Genomic DNA, 18,544 nt, shown 5'->3' on the forward strand with positions numbered 1-18,544 from the left:
AGTTTTAATGGCCCAATAGGCCTTATGCTCTAATACGAACGGTAAGTGACAGGATTTTCCATAAACTAGTTGATAAGGAGTAGTTCCTATAGGGGTTTTGAAAGTGGTTATATAGGCCCATAATGCTTCTTGAAGCTTCTGAGACCAGTCTCTCCTAGAAATAGAAACAGTTTTCTCTAGGATTTGTTTTATCTCCCTATTAGATACTTCTACTTGGCCACTAGTCTGTGGGTGGTATGGTGTTGCTACTCTATGCCTAACTCCATATTTTCTTAAAAGTTTGTCAAATATTCTCGATATAAAGTGTGATCCTCCATCGCTTATGACTAAACGTGGTGTTCCAAATCTAGGGAATATATAGTTTTTAAATAGTTTGATTACTACCCTAGTGTCGTTTGTGGGTGCAACTATAGCTTCAATCCATTTAGACACATAGTCCACAGCTACTAAGATATACCTATTTGCTAAGGATAGTGGGAAAGGTCCCATGAAATCTATACCCCATACGTCAAAGAGTTCTACTTCCTGAATGTTTCTTAGAGGCATTTCATCACGCCTTGAAATGTTTCCAGTGCGTTGGTATCTATCACATTTGACAATGCAAGCATAGACATCACGCCACATGGTAGGCCAAAATAGGCCAGCTTGAAGAATCTTGGAGTATGTCTTAGAGGTGCTTGCATGTCCATCATAAGGTGCAGAATGACAATGCTCGATAATACTATTTACCTCTTCTTCCGGGACGCAACGGCGAAAAATGCCATCTTTACCCCTTTTGGAAAGGAGCGGTTCGTCCCAATAGAAGTTTTTCACATCGTGGAAGAATTTATTCTTGCGGTGGTAGTCAAGATCAGGGGGTACTATATCAGCAGCTAGGTAATTAACGAAGTCTGCATACCATGGTACGTTACTTATTTCTAAGGAATTTTGGGGGTGCTCATGAGGATCTAGGTTATTATCTTCAATGGTTTCTACTCTAGCTATCAGTCTATCATAAGCGAAATCATCATTTATGGGTACTAGTTCTGGTTTTAGATGTTCTAGCCTAGAAAGGTGATCGGCTACTACATTTTCAATGCCTTTTTTATCTCTTATATCTAAATCAAACTCTTGTAGTAATAGAATCCATCGGAGTAACCTGGGCTTGGCATCTTTTTTACTTAATAGGTAACGAATGGCAGCATGATCGGTGTAAACTATAATTTTTGCTCCTACTAGATAAGATCTAAATTTGTCTATAGCGAAAACTACAACGAGTAATTCTTTTTCAGTTGTTGCGTAGTTAAGTTGGGCAGCATCTAGGGTTCTACTGGCATAATAAATTGCATGTAATTTTTATCTTTCCTTTGTCCTAGAACGGCTCCAACTGCATAATCACTAGCATCACACATTATCTCAAAAGGTTCCGACCAATCGGGCGGTTTCATAATGGGTGCTGAGGTTAACACTTGCTTTAAAAGATTAAATGCGTCATTACATTTTTCATCAAAAATGAATTCAGCATCTTTCATTAAAAGTCCAGTTAAAGGTTTAGTTATTTTGGAGAAGTCCTTAATAAAACGCCGATAGAATCCAGCGTGTCCAAGAAAGCTTCGGACTTCTCTGATTTTTTTGGTGGTTTTAGGTTTTCTATAACTTCTATTTTAGCTTTATCTACCTCTATACCTTTTTCGGAAACTATATGTGCTAAAACTATTCCTTCGGTCACCATGAAATGACACTTTTCCCAGTTTAGCACGAGGTTCACCTACACGCATCTCTCCAGGATTTTCTCAAGGTTAGCAAGACAATTATGGAAATCAAATCCGCAAACCGAGAAATCATCCATAAACACTTCCATGATACCATCTAGGTAATCCGCAAAGATTGACATCATGCAGCGTTGGAAAGTAGCTGGGGCATTACAGAGGCCGAATGGCATTCGTCTGTAGGCAAAAGTTCCATAAGGGCATGTAAAGGTAGTTTTTTCTTGATCTTCGGGGTGGATAGGTATTTGGAAGAATCCAGAGTATCCATCTAGATAACAAAAGTAAGAGTGTCTGGCTAGACGCTCCAACATTTGGTCTATAAATGGTAAAGGGAAATGATCATTCCTAGTTGCTTTATTTAATTTTCTATAATCTATACACGTCCGTCATCCTCCTTCTAAACGTTTTGCTACATGTTCGCCCTTATCGTTTTGTACGACTGTGATGCCTCCCTTTTTAGGTACTATATGCATAGGGCTCACCCACTTACTATCAGAGATCTGGTAGATGATATCTGCCTCAAGTAACTTAAGAACTTCCTTTTTAACAAAATCACTCATTATAGGGTTTATTCTTCTCTGATGTTCCATGGAGGGTTTTGAATCTTCTTCGAGCGAAATCCGATGCATGCATACGGATGGGCTTATACCTTTTAGGTCAGAGATATTATATCCTAAGGCTGAGGGATATCTTCGTAAAACGTCTAAAAGTTGGTTCGTGTCCTCTTGGCTCAAGGTAGCACTGACTATAACTGGACGGTTCATCTTTTCATCGAGGAACTCATATCTCAGGTTCTTAGGAAGTTCCTTAAGTTCTAAGGTTGGTTTCTTAGGGCATGACATAGGATCTGGAGTAAGGGATAAACATTCGTAAAGGTTATCATTGATGTAGGGTTTCTTAAAGTCATCATCTTCCCTAATGAGAGTTGATGGTAACTTAATTGTTTTTATAATTTCTTTTTGTTCTAATTCTCTAACACATTCATCAATGATATCTAAGGCATAACACGAGTCTCCCATCACAGGTGCCATAAGAAATTTCGAAAGTATAAATTCTATTTTCTCGTCACCTACCTCAAATGTCAACTTTCCTTTCTTGACATCTATTATGGCTCCTGCAGTCGATAAGAATGGTCTACCTAGAAGGATTGGTATATCATTGTCCTCTTTGATGTCCATGACAACAAAATCAGTAGGGATAAATAACTGACCTATCCTAACAGGAACATGTTCTAAAATGCCTATCGGATATTTAACAGATCTATCGGCTAACTGAAGTGACATCTTAGTGGGCTGTAATTCTCCTAAGTTTAACCTCTCACAAACTGCTAAAGGCATTAGGCTCACACTAACTCATAAGTCTAGAAAAGCTTTTTCGATGACATGATTACCCAAAAGGCAAGGAATGGAGAAATTTCTAGGATCTTTATCTTTCTTTGCTAATTTGTCCTCGGAAATAGCATTACATTCCAAAGGCTTCGGATTGTCGAGTCTATGTTTGTTTGTAAGGATGTCTTTGAGAAACTTTGCATAAGAACGTATTTGGGTGATGGCTTCTGTGAAACGGATTTCTACATGAAGTTTTTCTATAACTTTAATAAATTTTTGATACTGTTTATTGATCTGGGTTTGTTTGAGTCTTTGCGGATAGGGTATAGGTGGTTTATACGGCGGGGGTGGTATGTAAGTTTTATCTTTAGGTTCTTCTCCTTTCTCTCGACCTTCCTGGTTTTCAGATTCCTCTGGTTCCTTTACTTCGTCTGGGGGCTTGGTACATTCCTTAGAAGTTTCGGGATCACTCAATCTAGGGTTTGGTGGCTCATCATAAGCGTTCCCACTTCGTAGGGTAATGGCATTGGCTTGTCCTCTCGGATTTTATTGAGGTTGTCCAGGGAATTGTCCTCCAGGTGTAGTCTGAGGGGCTTGGTTTAAAGCTACCTGAGAGATCTGGGTTTCAAGCATCTTGGTATGAGTAACTATTTGGTCAACCTTGGTTCCTAACTGAGTAATCAATTCGTTAACATGAATGTTTTGGTTCATGAACTCCTTGTTTTGTTGGGTTCGAGCGGTGATAAAATTTTCCATAATTTTCTCAAGGCTCGGCTTTGGTGGTACAGGTTGCATAGGTTGATTTGATCTAGGGGGCTTGATAACTAGGTCTCGGAGGTGCATTATTTTGGATAGGGTTATTGTTTTTATAGGAGAAGTTCGGGTGATTCCTCCATCCAAGGTTATAGGTATTCGAGTATGGGTTCCCTTGGGTGTAGTTCACTTGCTCAGAGTGGGTTTCGTTTAATAGACTACATTCTGCAGATTGGTGTCCTTTGGTTCCACATATCTCACAATCCAACGAAACTGCGGCTACAATATTCGGGTTTATGCAGATATGCTCGACCTTAAGGGCTAATGCGTCCATTTTAGCTTGCATCATGTCTATAGAGCTTAGTTCATGCACTCCTCCTTGGGCTTCCTTCTTCTCTACTGTCGCTCGTTCGAATCCCCATGATTGATGGTTTTGAGCCATATCTTCGATGAGGGCACTAGCTTCAGGATAAGGTTTGTTCATCAGAGCACCGCCTGCGGCAATGTCGATGGTCATCTTCGTGTTATAGTGAAGTCCATTATAGAAGGCTTGAATGATTAACCAATTTTCTAAACCATGATGTGGGCATGCTCGTAACAACTCTTTATATCTCTCCCAAGCTTCGAACATCGATTCTCCTTGGTTTTGGGTAAATCTAGTTATATGGTTTCGAAGAACGGCGGTCTTACTCGGGGGAAAATATCTAGCAAGAAAAACTCTTCTAAGGTTATACCAAGTCGTAATGGAATTGGATGGAAGGGAATCTAACCATGATAGGGCTTTATCTCTGAGGGAAAAAGGAAATAATCTTAAACGTATTGCCTCAGGAGAAGCTCCATTGGTTTTAAAAGTGTCTGCTAATTGAAGAAATATTTTTAAATGTTGGTTTGGGTTCTCAGTAGCGAGACCTGAGAATTGTCTCTGTTGCACTAGTTGCAACAGGGAAGGTTTAAGTTCAAAATTATTAGTTGGGATGGTTGGGTTTACTATACTAGAACTAGGTTCTTCATTGGATGGTTGAGCGAAGTCCTTAAGAGGTCTTTGGTTTTGATCTTCGGCCATAGCTCTCTTAATTCTATGAAAGAATAAACGTGCGCGAGCGTAACGTTCAGGTTCCGCCAGAGGGTATACTAAGCTTAAACTTCTGGTGCTGCGAGTTCTTCGCATTGACCGGCAGGAAATAGCCTAAGTCTAAACGATATAACAACAGGGAAATGAAATTTGACGAAATTGATCCCCGGCAACGGCGCCAAAAACTTGATGCGGTGTTTCGCAAGTATACGAACGCGTCAGAGTAATATAAAAGATTGTCGAATCCACAGAGAACAAGTGTCAATCTATCGTTATCTATTGTTATGGTGTTTATCAAAGGCAATCAAAATAAGTGTTTTTTGGATGTGCAAGGAAAAGTAAAGTATTGAATAAAGTTCAATTAATAAAGACAGGGTCGAATGTAATTCACGTAATCAATTAATAATCTAAGTACTTACTAACAGAACTACTTATGGGCAATGTTTCCTACTTTGAAAAGAACTAATTTAACAGGAACTGTCGCTTTCGCGTATTCAGAACCGAGTTGTACTCCCTAATCAAACCCTCTTATTGTCACTTATAAAAAGGCGCGCATTGCGTTAAAGTAGTAAACCTATTTTTAAGAAATATAGTATCTTGACTAAGTTGAAAAGTATTACAACCTGGATTTCTTAACCAAAAGAGGTTCTCACGAACCAAACTCTAAACTTATAAACGCGTCCGAAAACAGTTTTAAAATCTCTTTTCTTCTTAAGTTAAAAACTCCTAATGAACTAAACAAAGCGCTTTCGCTGTTTTTGAAATAGTTAAAAACAATTAAGTTTAAATAGACGTTGGACGACTTTCGATCTTACCCAACGGAATTGAAGTGCGGGAAAACTTAAGTTGAAAGTTAAAATAGCCCTTAAGTGTTTCTACGAACAATTGTACGAATTATCGGTTCAATTACGATCCTTACATTCTAACCTTATAAATTTAGTTAGACATGGTAAAGTAAAAGTGCATTAATTTAAATAAAAGTAGTGCGAGTGCGGAAAGTAAATAAAAGTAGTGCGAGTGCGAGGAAATAAATAATTTAAAGCGAGTGCGAGGAAATAAATAAAGTAAAGCGAGTGTGAGGAAATAAATAAAGTAAAGCGAGCGCGAGGAAATAAATAAAGTAAAGCGAGTGCGAGGAAATAAATAAAGTAAAGCGAGTGCGAGGAAATAAATAAAGTAAAGCGAGTGCGGGAAAATAAATAAGATAAAGACAAGTAATAAAAACCTGCTCCAATCGGAGGGTTGAATAAATTGCAAAGCGGAAATGAAAATGGCGGCAGGATTAACTTCCTTCCAAAGTGCTCCGAACTCGATTACAGACTCTATCACAGACTTGATTACACAATTGTGGTAACACTCCAATGTGAAACGATTACCACTTTTAAATTCTGAATATATGCCTAAGTGAAACAAAGTTGCTCTGATTTTGCCTCTGTTCTAAGTTTGGATGATTGTAAAAGTGATTTCGAGTTTCTATTTATAAGCAAGTAAAAAGATGGAAATGACAAGGACGCCCTTCAACTTGAAAATGGGAGGGAAAACTTTTCCTCTTGTGGCGCCCGCCACAAGGCCATGGCGCCCGCCACAAGGCCATGGCGCCCGCCACAAGGCCAATCTGAGGCGCCTTAGTGGAAGTAGTGGGGAACATGGCAGTTGAGGGAAGTTGAGCTTGGACACGTCATGGCAGGGTCTATGGCGCCAACCATGGGGTAGGCCACAAGTACAAAATGCTGTATTTTAGGGTTTTTAGCTCTTTTTCACTCCTTTTCTCGATCGGGGCTCCAATTAAAGTAAAAACCTGAAAACAAAGGAAAACATAGCAATAACACAACAAAATAACAATAAAACAACTAGAATGCATGTGAAATCGAAGTCGAAAATACGGTAAATTTTAGTGTTATCAGATACCAGACTTATGAGCAAGTTATGAACGTGAGGAGATGATCAAATGAAAGTTGTGGGGCTAAGGATTTAGACTAGAATCAAAGGTTACAAACATGAGATGCACAGTGGAGATCATGAAAGCCAATGGAATCAAAACCAAGGAAACAAACATGAATGGCCAATGAATGAGGTTGTAGGAGGAAGCTTGACCAAACAAAATCAAGCACAATGGGTGATGAAGAACCAAATGAGATTAGGGTTTGTGGAAATATTATTAAGTGAGGATCCCCAGATTAAGGTTTTGTTTCGCCAAGAAGTCATAGTTGAATCTCCAAAGTTGACGTACATACATAAGCTCCAAGAGATACCTCCAATTAGGATTTGATTGTTTGAGCTACCTTTAGCTGCAGAGAAAACCTAGCTCCTACTAGGTGCAAGCACAAAGCTTGGAATCCGAGATACATGTCCTCTTGTATTGGACCATGATTATGCATATGAAATGAAATGTCTATAAGTCCATGCATATGATTAAGGTTAGTGACCTAGATGAACTTTGTGAAGGGTAGGGTGAATTTTGGGGTATGACAGCTGCCCATATTTAATCTTCTCTAACCTGAATGTGTGGATAGCAACAACTCCCGAACATTCAAGGTAGGAGATGATTAAATACTAAAATATCAAAAAAAAATCCCATCAAGAACAAATGAAATGTGAAGATACGTCACGAAGAAAATCCTCCGCTAAGGTATAGGATGAACAAAGTAGCTTTTTGTAGCGGTGTATTCGTTACCATTGGAGATATTGACTAAATCCAAGGTAAATTATACAAAGTCGAGTCGCCATCGCACTTCTATTTATCCAAAGGAAAGGTTAGAAAGCGAATAAAAACCTAAAAGTTTTACAAACAAAACTAGTAAAAGAAGGTCAGAGATCTGGGTAAGGGGGTTGGTTATGCAATGGGAAGGTGTTAGGCACCCAATGCATCCTAGGTACTCCTCGGGAGCCCTTTTCACGCTTGTTGCAAAGGTTATTGTTTATGAAATTTTATTTGTGCAAACATGATTGAAGAGATGAGAAAAGAATATACAAGTTTATTTACATTTTGTGTTTGGATGGATGAACCCATTACCTACGTACCCTCTCATGAAAGATAAGGATCAAAACCTCGTAGTTCAGGTAAAATATTTCAAAACAAATGAGTTGATTGATTGGTCCAAAAGCCTTAAGGTCTTTTGTTATCAAAGGGAGAAAACTCAACCTGAAAAACCACAAGTCCACCATGTGAGGATAGCTTCGACATGCTAGTGAGGGGTTAGCCCTATAATAAGCATGGAAGACTTATTGTCCACTCACTAAGGACAAAGGTGAGTATTACATCTACCACAAAGATAACTCAAACCTAATAGCTAAAGGTTATGAAAAATTCGATTAAGAAGTGATCATTGAAACCACAAAAAAAGCACATTTGAATGGGTTGCATTAACCAATTAGAAGTATGTACAAAATGGTCAAAGTTGACTTAGAGATTCAATTCATAATGAGTGTTATGAAAAGAAAGTTTGAAAATCAAAAGCATAAGGCTTAGGTTTCTAATGTTGAAAACAAGTCAAATGTTTGCACAAATAGTTTTGTTTTGGGTTAGGATGGAGAAATGATAAAAAAGGGTGAGAGGTAAGGGATAAACCACACTAGGAGTTCCTTTCTCGAGATCATATAGATGATCCAAGTAAGTTCCTTTGGAATAAGCAAGCACAAGAGCAAAAGCAATATAAAAAAGTCTCAAAGGAGATCCTCAAATGAAAAGGAAACAAGCTGCCAATATATGGACTTACACCCAACTCCTGAAGACAAAATGGAAACAGAATGCCAATATATGGACTTAGATCCGACTCCAAACACCACAACGGAAACAGAATGCCAATATATGGACTTAGATCCGACTCCAAACAACAAACAAATGTCAAAAGCAAACATGCAAAAGCAAACAATGCAAACAATCATCACACGCTATATACAAACAAGAGGCTTCAAACCAAGGGTGGGCTTTAGTCAAGAGGGGTCATATCAACCTCGACAAACAAGCCAAACTGTACAAAGGTGGTTTGCAGCTCTTAACCACTAACATTGAGAGTTAGGGTGAAGCTGATCAAATAGGGAATGAGGATGAGACCTCATGCTCTTAACCCTGGCCTGGGTGAGCTCATGATAAAGAAAGCGTGGGGATCCAGAAAGTGGGATCCTATTCCACTTGACACGCACTGGACAAAGATTTTGGGTATGTGTTCAAAAGCATCAGCACGTAGTGCGAGCATAATGAACGACTCACTGAATAACGGGGGATTGATTGCTAATCCCTTTTATCCGTCAATTGCCTCTTCACTTAGAAGGACTTATCAAGTAACATGCCTCACTTGGAGGTCTTTGGCACAAATGTAAACAATCACAAACAGAGCCTCTTAAGGAGGACTTTCCAGCCAAATGCCTGCCAAAAAGGTGACAGGACTTCCAGACTACATGGAGTAAGAGAATAGCTACCTAAGTGGTGTATCAACCATAATCCAAAGCTCAAGCAAAAGCTAAAAGCTAGCAACTAATGTACTTGTACAAAAGCTAAACTGTTAATATCTCAGACAGAAAACCAACAGACAAACAGTGGAACTTTCCAATATTCACAACTTAATGAACAATGCTCAAGCACTCAAGTGAAGCAATGAGCATCAATTAGAATCTACAAAACAACAAGATTTAGTACTCAAAGGCATTTGTATCTCACAAAATGAGATCAAACCAACCATCAATGCTAAATGTCCAAACCTGAAACACAAAGCACAATTAGTTTATGTACAAAACACTAGTACAAAGACTAGGTTCAAAACCAAATCAAATGATGAAAACAGAACTCAATCTTTTGCACAAAGCAAGTTCAAACATGCCACAAGATATCCTCAAAAGGACCTGCATCAATTCACAAGGCAAAGGCATCAAATGATCAATGTAAAGCAAAGGCAAACAAATGTGCACAAAGTGGACATCCAAGTTAGAAAATCCAAATAAAAACAGAAATGCATCAAATGGCTATGAAATTGTTTATGCAAGCTACTCATGTTATGAACAAACATCATGCAAAAAATCAAATCCAGAAGATTTCAAATGATGCATGAACAAAAATGCACAAATGCAAGGCAAAAGATGTGACACAAATTGTCCAACTACATCTTCATGTGTCCAAAACAGTGATGGCATATGATAAAAATTCCAAACCAATTCTCAAAAATCATATCACATGTGAAGATTAAGCACACCAAATTTCAGATCAATTGGATCAACACATAGCATTTCACAAGGCATTTATCATGACATATCAATTTGGCATAAGGTTCAATCAAAAATTCACAATTAAAAATCCAGAACCCAACAATTCATGAAATAAATCCTATAAAAAACTAGACATTAAAACAAGATTGTGGAAAAAAAATTGGATTCAATTTGGATCAATCTACTATTTTTTATGATTTTTTCAAATGAACAAAAATATATGAAATAATATGGAAAATAGGAGGGAAAATGAAACAATTCAAATAATATCAGAATATGCATAACCAATGATCGAACACACATCTGGAAGGATCCAAAAGCGCTCATGAAACGCTGCGTTTCATTAAACGCGCTGGCGCACAATCAGCAAGTCAACATACATGCAAGCGAGGTCAAGCGAATCCAGGCCAATGAAATGGACAAGTAAGCGCGCAGTCAGCATATGACAAGGCAAAACCCTAGCACAAAACCAGACGGCGGAGCAACCGTCTTCTCCGGCCGTCTCCGGCGGAGCATCATGAAATTTTTTCCAGAATCTTACAAATTATATATGGTTCGAAAGCTCTTTCCACCAGGATTCCAAATATCACATTCATTTAACCTTATTCAAGCTAGGTTTTCCAGATCGAACACAAACATATTCATCATCAAAACTTTAATTCATCACCACGTGCTCATATCTTAACCAAATTCAAAACTAATCATATCAGCGTGCTCAGCAATGCAAGATCTACATGATCATGTACATAAAACATCAAAAGGTGAGGATCGAATTTTCACTTACTTGAGATGGCAGTTACTGTACACGCGTGTTCAATCTCTCTCCAGCTCCAGATCAACTTCTCTATACTTGCTTTGAAGCTTTGAACAAGAACCAACAATTGAAGCAGCTTGAATCTAGCTCAATTTCAGAAAACCATAGCCATGAGTTTGCACTTGAACTGCACGAATCTGGACTGAATTGATCAAAGTAATGGCTGAATCTTGATCAATGAAGTATGATGATCAAGATTATGCAATAAAATCTGGTGTTTGTTTGGAGAATTGAGAGATTCGAAGAGAGAGAAAAATTGGAGGGAATGTGAAATTTGAGATCTGAAATGCTTCTCCTTTGCAAAATAGTTAAGGTTTTGCTTTTATATCACCTGTTAATCACACTGAAAATCCAATTAGGCAATGGCTAAACATGATTAGTGAGAATTTAAGTAAAAATGCAAAAATGCACATTGAGCTAGCATGCACATGCTACACGTGAACAGTGCCATGCTGAGCTTGGAAATCATTTAAAAACATCCAATAATCAACATTGAATTGGTAATTTGCTTGCATCATCAACCAAATTTGAATTATGGAATTTCCCTCCATTTTGCACATGTATGAACAAGTGATCATATGAGCTTCTTTCATGCAAGGAAATGATTCATTTGGAAAGTATTGGTCACAAGGAGCATTTTGCAAAAAGAGTGGACCAATTTGGAGTTTTGAATCAAAAGTTATGCCATGTTGAACTTCCATGCATGCTTTGTGATCATTTGGCCATAACTTCTCAACCAATGATCAGATGGATATGAAATAGGACTTTTTGAAAAGAGGAGAGAAAGATATTCAACTTTCATGTTCACCAAAAATCCATTTGAAGCTTCTTTGATGTTGAAAAGTCAAGTTGAATGTGGACCAGAAACTTGCCATTTTTGGAAACTTGAAATTACAGGTCACTTTCCATTTTTGGAAACTTTTGCCATGACTTCAAAATCTTCAAGATAGATGTTTGAAATGACAAATAGACTTCTTTTAAACATGAATGCGGTATTTCAAATCATTTCCCCATCCTCAAAGTCCTCAGTTGACTGTACAGTTGACCATTTAGTCTTCAGATGACTTGGAAATGCTTTGATGGACTTGAGCCTCAAACCCTTGATACAAGCATGCCTGGTGATCTTAAATCACTCACAAGGAGGTCCCACCCAAAGGGAAAGGAAGCCAAGATGCTCAATGATCCTTGAGGCTATGCAATGCAATGCTATGATGCCATGAAGGATCTTAGGGACAAAATTGGGGTCTTACAGATGCCCCTATTTAAGATCATTCTAGCCGGAGAAATGAAGGTTAAAATCTTCGTCTCGACGAGATAGAATGGGCTTAAATAATAACAAAGAGACAAATTTTGGTCCCTGAGAGACCTCATGATGCAAATGTATGTATGAAACACAAACAAATTCTTATGGGGATATGTGTCCACAAAGAAGAAAAGACATCGGGAGAAAAAGACAATCCATAGGAGTAATACACTCACTGATGGAACAGAGACTCTAACAGGGACTCTTATGGTGATAGGAAAGCAATAAAAATGCGTGAGCAGGACAACTTCAAGCTGGAGACTTTACTGGGGAGTAAAGGACTGAAACCGCGTGAGCAGGTAACGACTCAAAACTGGGGAAAAAAGTTTTCCAAAGGGAAACCATTGGAAAGACTCGATCTGACTCAAAAATGCATGTGCTGGGGAATATGCCAACACAGCAAAACTATCCACAAAGGATACATCGGATAAAAATCCGGACTCGGGCTGGGGAAAGAGCTGACAAGGCAACTCTGCCGGGGAAAATGCATGTATTGGGGAATATGCCAACACAGCAAAAAGCGAATCACAACAGAAACTCCGCTGGGGAAATCTAAAAGACTCTCCAGGGGAAGCAAAAGGATGAGGTGTTACCGGTTAGTAGGCTACAAGCTCGGGAAGAATGAATATCTAAGACCGGTGTAAGGGTGAGAGATATCAATCAACCAAATCATCTGAGGAAGACCTGAAAAAGGTATGTTTCAACTCAGGGAAATCTGACTCCACAGGGGACCGAGATCATAATAGGGAGCAGAAAGGAAGGAACACCAAGGATACCGGCTACTGGGTATATAATAGGTAACAGACCAAGGCGTGAATTGGTGTGTGTGCCAAAACACTCATCATCCTGAAGAAAGCTGGAAAAGCAAACTTGTTTATAGGATGGACATTCGACTCCACAAGGAATACGAATCTTACTCGACTGGGGAAGAACAGAAAGCTTCAACCGAAGAGTGCATGAGATATATTATCTATTGCCGTCAAAACGTAGATAATATACTCGCATGGAAGATTATCCACTGAAGGTGAGAAAAACAAGAAAGGGGGGGTTTGAATTGTTTAAAAAATAAGCGCTTTTGCAAAATGAAATCACACAATGATTTTATACTGGTTCGCTTATAACACAAAGCTACTCCAGTCCACCCGGCCAAGGTGATTTCGCCTTCAACAAGGACTTAATCCACTAATCTTGAAAGATTACAAACAACCCCTAAGAGAGAAGAAAATCTCTTAGTCCTCTCAAGTCTACAGACTACAAAGAGTCACTTGAGGAAATCAAATAAAAATTAGATACAAGATGTGTAATCTAGAGTGCTTCTAAGAAAGCAAATATTACAAACTTAAGAACAAATTTTTTCACTTGATAAGCAAAAGCTTAGTGAAAATCTTTGAAGAACAAAGATGTTTTTCTTGAGCGTGATATAATTTCAGTATAGTTTTGGCTAGTGATTTCTTGTTTTCTGAATGTTGATTTCTTCTCTATTTATAGGAGTTGAAGTAGAGTTGAAGTAGCGTTGAATCTGTTGGATATTGAGATGTAATTACGCCATTCCATTAATAGCTTCTGCAGTAGACTTTTTCATCTTAGAAGTGACTACTTACCACAAGTAGTATCTTCTCTCTTGGAAGTGGAGATTAACGTCTCTTTCTAATTGAGGAAATCCATTTGCAGAAATTTAACTTGGCTTAAACGTTACTTCATCATGATTAACAATTCTGATTAGAGTCTTTGTGTATCTGGAGAAATCTGGCTTCTGATGTTATCTCTTGAAAGTTCAGATGGCGCTGATAACTTCCAGAGTTTACAGAGGGCATTAGTTCAGAGTCAGAGCTTCTAGACTTTACTTTATGTTCAGATGCTTCTGATACTTTGTAGTTTTGTCCAGAGTCAGAGCTTCTTGAATGAGATTCCTCTTTAGATGCTTCTGATACTTGAGATTTTGCATCTGATCTTGTTTTGCATCTGATGACATCATCAGATTTGTTTCTTCTTTCTTTAGAACCCTGCACACTTAGAAACTTTTCGTTAGGGTGCCATTTTTGGTTTCATCCTTTGTTATCATCAAAATCATGGAGTCTGTTGTAGAACACTTTTTGTTCTTACATCCACAACCGGGTAGTAGGTTAACAAAGGATAAATCGACCGAAACGTGAATTGATTTGTGTGCCAACACACTCATCATCCTGAAGAAAGCTAGAAAAGCAAACTTGTTTATAGGATGGACATTCGACTCCGCAACGGGAAATACGAATCTTACTCGAATGGGGAAGAACAAAAGACTTCAACCAAAGAGCGCATGAGATATATTATCTATTGCCGTCAAAACGTAGATAACATACTCGAAAGGAAGGAACACCAGGGATACCGGATACTGAGCATATAATAGGTGACCGACCAAGGCGTGAATTGGTGTGTGTGCCAAAACACTCATCATCCTAAAGAGAGCAGAAACACAATCTTGTTTATAGGATGGACATTCGACTCCGCAAAGGGAAATACGAATCTTACTCGACTGAGGAAGGACAGAAGACTTCAACCGAAGAGTGCATGAGATATATTATCTATTACCGTCAAAACATAGATAACATACTCGAAAGGAAGAAACACCAGGGATACCGGTTACTGGGCATATAATAGGTGACCGACCAAGGCGTGAATTGGTGTGTGTGCCAAAACACTCATCATCCTGAAGAAAGCTGGAAAAGCAGACTTGTTTATAGGATGGACATTCGATTCCACAAAGGAAATACGAATCTTACTCGACTGGAGAAGAACAGAAGGCTTCAACCAAAGAGCGCATGAGCTATATTATCTATTTCCGTCAAAACGTAGATAGTATACTCGAAAGGAAGGAACACCAGGGATACCGGCTACTGGGCATATAATAGGTGACCAACCAAAAGGAGAAACAATCATTATCAAGAAAGGATAAATGAGAGCTGACTCACAGGGATACATTGGCAAAGGCAACAATCCAGGAGACATATCACCGGTTACTGGGAGATATGCTCAACAAAAGGGGTAACACACATCACCGGCAAATGGTAAATGAAAAAGGACCTGCTGGGGATAAAATTGCTTACTCAGAGCAATTATCCGAAAAAGGGAGGGAATATCAATACCGAATACGGGATAATGATAACCGTCAAAGAGGGGATTATATCTACCGAATACTGGGTAGAAAGCCACAGAAGAGTAACCGTCATCAGTTAGGATGAACAACAAAGGTTAACTCTGCAAAGGGGAGAAATAGGATTTACAACTACCGGATACTGGGTAGAAGACCAAAGACTCAGCTGAGGATAAGGATAGGGTTTACAACTACCGGATATTGGGTAGAAAACCACAAATTCCACTGGGGATAAGATGAATGATTGCCGATTACTGAGCAGTTATTCATTTATACCGCGGGGAAGCACAGACTCCGATGGGGAGAAAACATATAGGATTTACGACTACCGACTACTGGGTAGAAGACCACAAAAATCCGTCATCAACCAGGATGAACCACAAAGGTTACCTCTGCTAGGGGATGAAATTAGGATTTACAACTACCGGAGACTGGATAGAAAACCACAAAAATAGGACGTATAACTACCGGTTACTGGGTAGAAAGCCACACAAATATCCGTTGAGGATAAGGTGAATAATCACTGGCGACCTTACTGGGGATAAGGCGAAGGATTGCCGATAAGTGAGCAATTATTCATCTATCACAGGGAAACAACTGAGACAGTCTCAAAAGGCCAATTTAGGATCAAACCAAAAAGGCAAACTGAATCAAGTATTATCCTAATGAGGATATAACTCAATAGGGGAACCCATCCCAATATATGTGTTGGGAGGAAACGGAAACAACCGTCGTCCACGAGGATATATCTCAGTGGGGAATGGCAGGAAAGATAAACACTTTCTGCTTAAGGGGATGACTCTATATTGAGAGATCAGACACAAACATCTGCTTGGGGAAATACATACCACCATATAGCAGGAGACAACAAACAAAAGATATATGGCAAAGAATGCAACATGAACATCTGAATGTTATGATTATGCATGTATATGCGTGATTTATGTTTGATGAATGCTGACAAACAGACATATCTAACACAAACAGGTCCAGGAATTAACCACCCGGTACTACATCTCAAAAGAGAAAGCCAGGATCACCGGAGAATACCCAATCTGCTGGAGATCCGAGATGCTAGGAAGCAAAAACCTTGCCGGGAAAACAGAGATATCAGGAAATCATAAAATCTCTGGGGGATGAATCATCAATCAATCCGGCTAGGGAAGAGAGTTCACTGCACAGGCGGAAACTGCCACAACAGCAACTCTACAGGGGAGTCAGAGATATCAACAAAGTCATAAAATCTCTGCAGGGGAATGAACAACAATCATTCCAACTGTGAACCGGATCACGACGCAAACAAGTTCTGCTGTGGGAACCACTCCGCCGGGGAAATCCAAAAGGGAGTGAGGAATCTTCGTGGGGATACAACCACCAACCAGAAGCTCTCAAAGGTCGAACGGACCAAGATCTCTCACCTGCTGAGGAGGAAGGGGGCTAAAAATACCTTTACCACACACTCTGCTCGGGAGGAAAAACACAAACGGCTCCGGAGGAAACATCGGTCACAGCCGGAGAAAAGAGTTCATTATGCAGACGACAACTGCCACAGAAGCAACCCTACTGGGAAATCCATCTGAGGAAGATGAAGGAATCTGGTGATCCAACACCAAGTACCAAACTCACCAAGGAAATCACAACCTGCTAAGGAGAAAAGATTGCACAAGTAGAATCTGCCACACAAACAACTCTATTGAGGATTAGATATGCCAGGAAAAAGCAATATCTCGGCAGGGGATAACATCATCATAGATAAGATCCAACACACCAATAACTCCGCTGGGGATCTATCTGAGGAAGATAACATCATCATGGATAAAATCCAACACCAACAACTCCGTTGGGGATCTATCACAAATAAAATCCACCACACCAATAACTCTGTCGGGGATGAACTATAAATCTCAGCTAGGGAGAAGAGCTTAATGCACAAATAGAATCGGCCGCAAAAGCAACTTTGGTTGGGGAAATTGTCATTACAGATAAAATCCACCACACCAACAACCCTGCTGGGGATCTACCTGAGGAAGCTGTAGGAATACTGGGGATTAACCACCAAATACCAAACCTTCCAAAGAGGGCACATCTGTTGAGGAGGGAAAACCACTGCTCTGCTGAAGTGAAAAGGGATGAGTAAATCCTCCCAGCATTCTGCTTAGGGGAAGAAGCCAAGAAAGGCACTCTGATGGGGAGAAAACCCACAACACAATATTCTAGAGAAAGAGGATACAGTCAAATGCCAGAAATATGAACAAATGTCTTACCCTGTTAGAAATCATGCCACCCTTGGGAGAGCACTGAGAATCCCTTAAGTATCCTTTCATCATTGTAAATGTTCACTTTGTTTAAAAACAATTTGTGAAAAATTTGTTTATTTAAAACAATGATATTTTCTCAATTAAAATATGCAAAACATTTGTTGAATGGAAACAAATAAGAATGCAAATAATTGGATAAAAGCTCAAATTTATTTGATGGAATGGTAGCCTGCAAATGGCAAGACTCCATAGATCTTTACAAATTTGAAATTGGTGATATATATTGGAAAAGGGCTACATTAAACATAATGACCATTTCTCCACCAATTCCAAGTTCGATGTATTTGAAGCTTTAGTTGACGATGAATGAACAAGAATCTCTGACGGATGACAGATGTAGAACACAGTCTTGTCAGGATGCAGTTACTTGCCAAATCCCTAATTTTTGCCTAGATTGCCCCAGGATGAGGTATTCAATCTAGCGGGATGCAAATATCATTTTTTTCATGTCTCTAACTTTTGCCTGGATCGCCCTTTCGGGTTTTCAATCCACCGAGACGCTCATTTTTGCCTAAGCTGCCCTTTCGGGTTTTCAACTTAGCGAGCTATTCTGTTTTTATTTTTAGGCGAAGTATTTCTTGACTGCATCTGAATTCACAGGACGAGTGAAATCCTCCCCACCCATAGTTGTAATTATCAAAGCACCGCCTGAAAAGGCTCTCTTAACAACGTATGGACCTTCATAGTTTGGAGTCCACTTGCCCCTGGAATCGGGCGCGAAAGACAAGACTTTCTTGAGCATAAGGTCACCTTCTCGGAACACACGAGGCTTGACCTTCTTGTCGAAAGCTTTTTTCATTCTCTGCTGATATAACTGACCATGACACATGGCAGTTAATCTCTTTTCTTCAATCAAATTCAACTGGTCATAGCGACTCT

The 18,544-nt window shown here is 39.2% G+C and overlaps 1 non-coding gene across 1 annotated transcript; it reads left to right on the forward strand.

Moving 5' to 3' along the window:
* Window positions 1-4,401: 4,401 nt before the first annotated feature.
* On the forward strand, window positions 4,402-4,508 carry LOC127088703 (small nucleolar RNA R71). Its single transcript, XR_007790529.1, has one exon. It is a non-coding gene; the product is annotated as a small nucleolar RNA R71 (small nucleolar RNA).
* The last annotated feature ends 14,036 nt before the right edge of the window (window positions 4,509-18,544 follow it).

This window comes from Lathyrus oleraceus, chromosome 5 (assembly GCF_024323335.1).
Source record: "Lathyrus oleraceus cultivar Zhongwan6 chromosome 5, CAAS_Psat_ZW6_1.0, whole genome shotgun sequence".
Taxonomy (NCBI): Eukaryota; Viridiplantae; Streptophyta; class Magnoliopsida; order Fabales; family Fabaceae; genus Lathyrus; species Lathyrus oleraceus.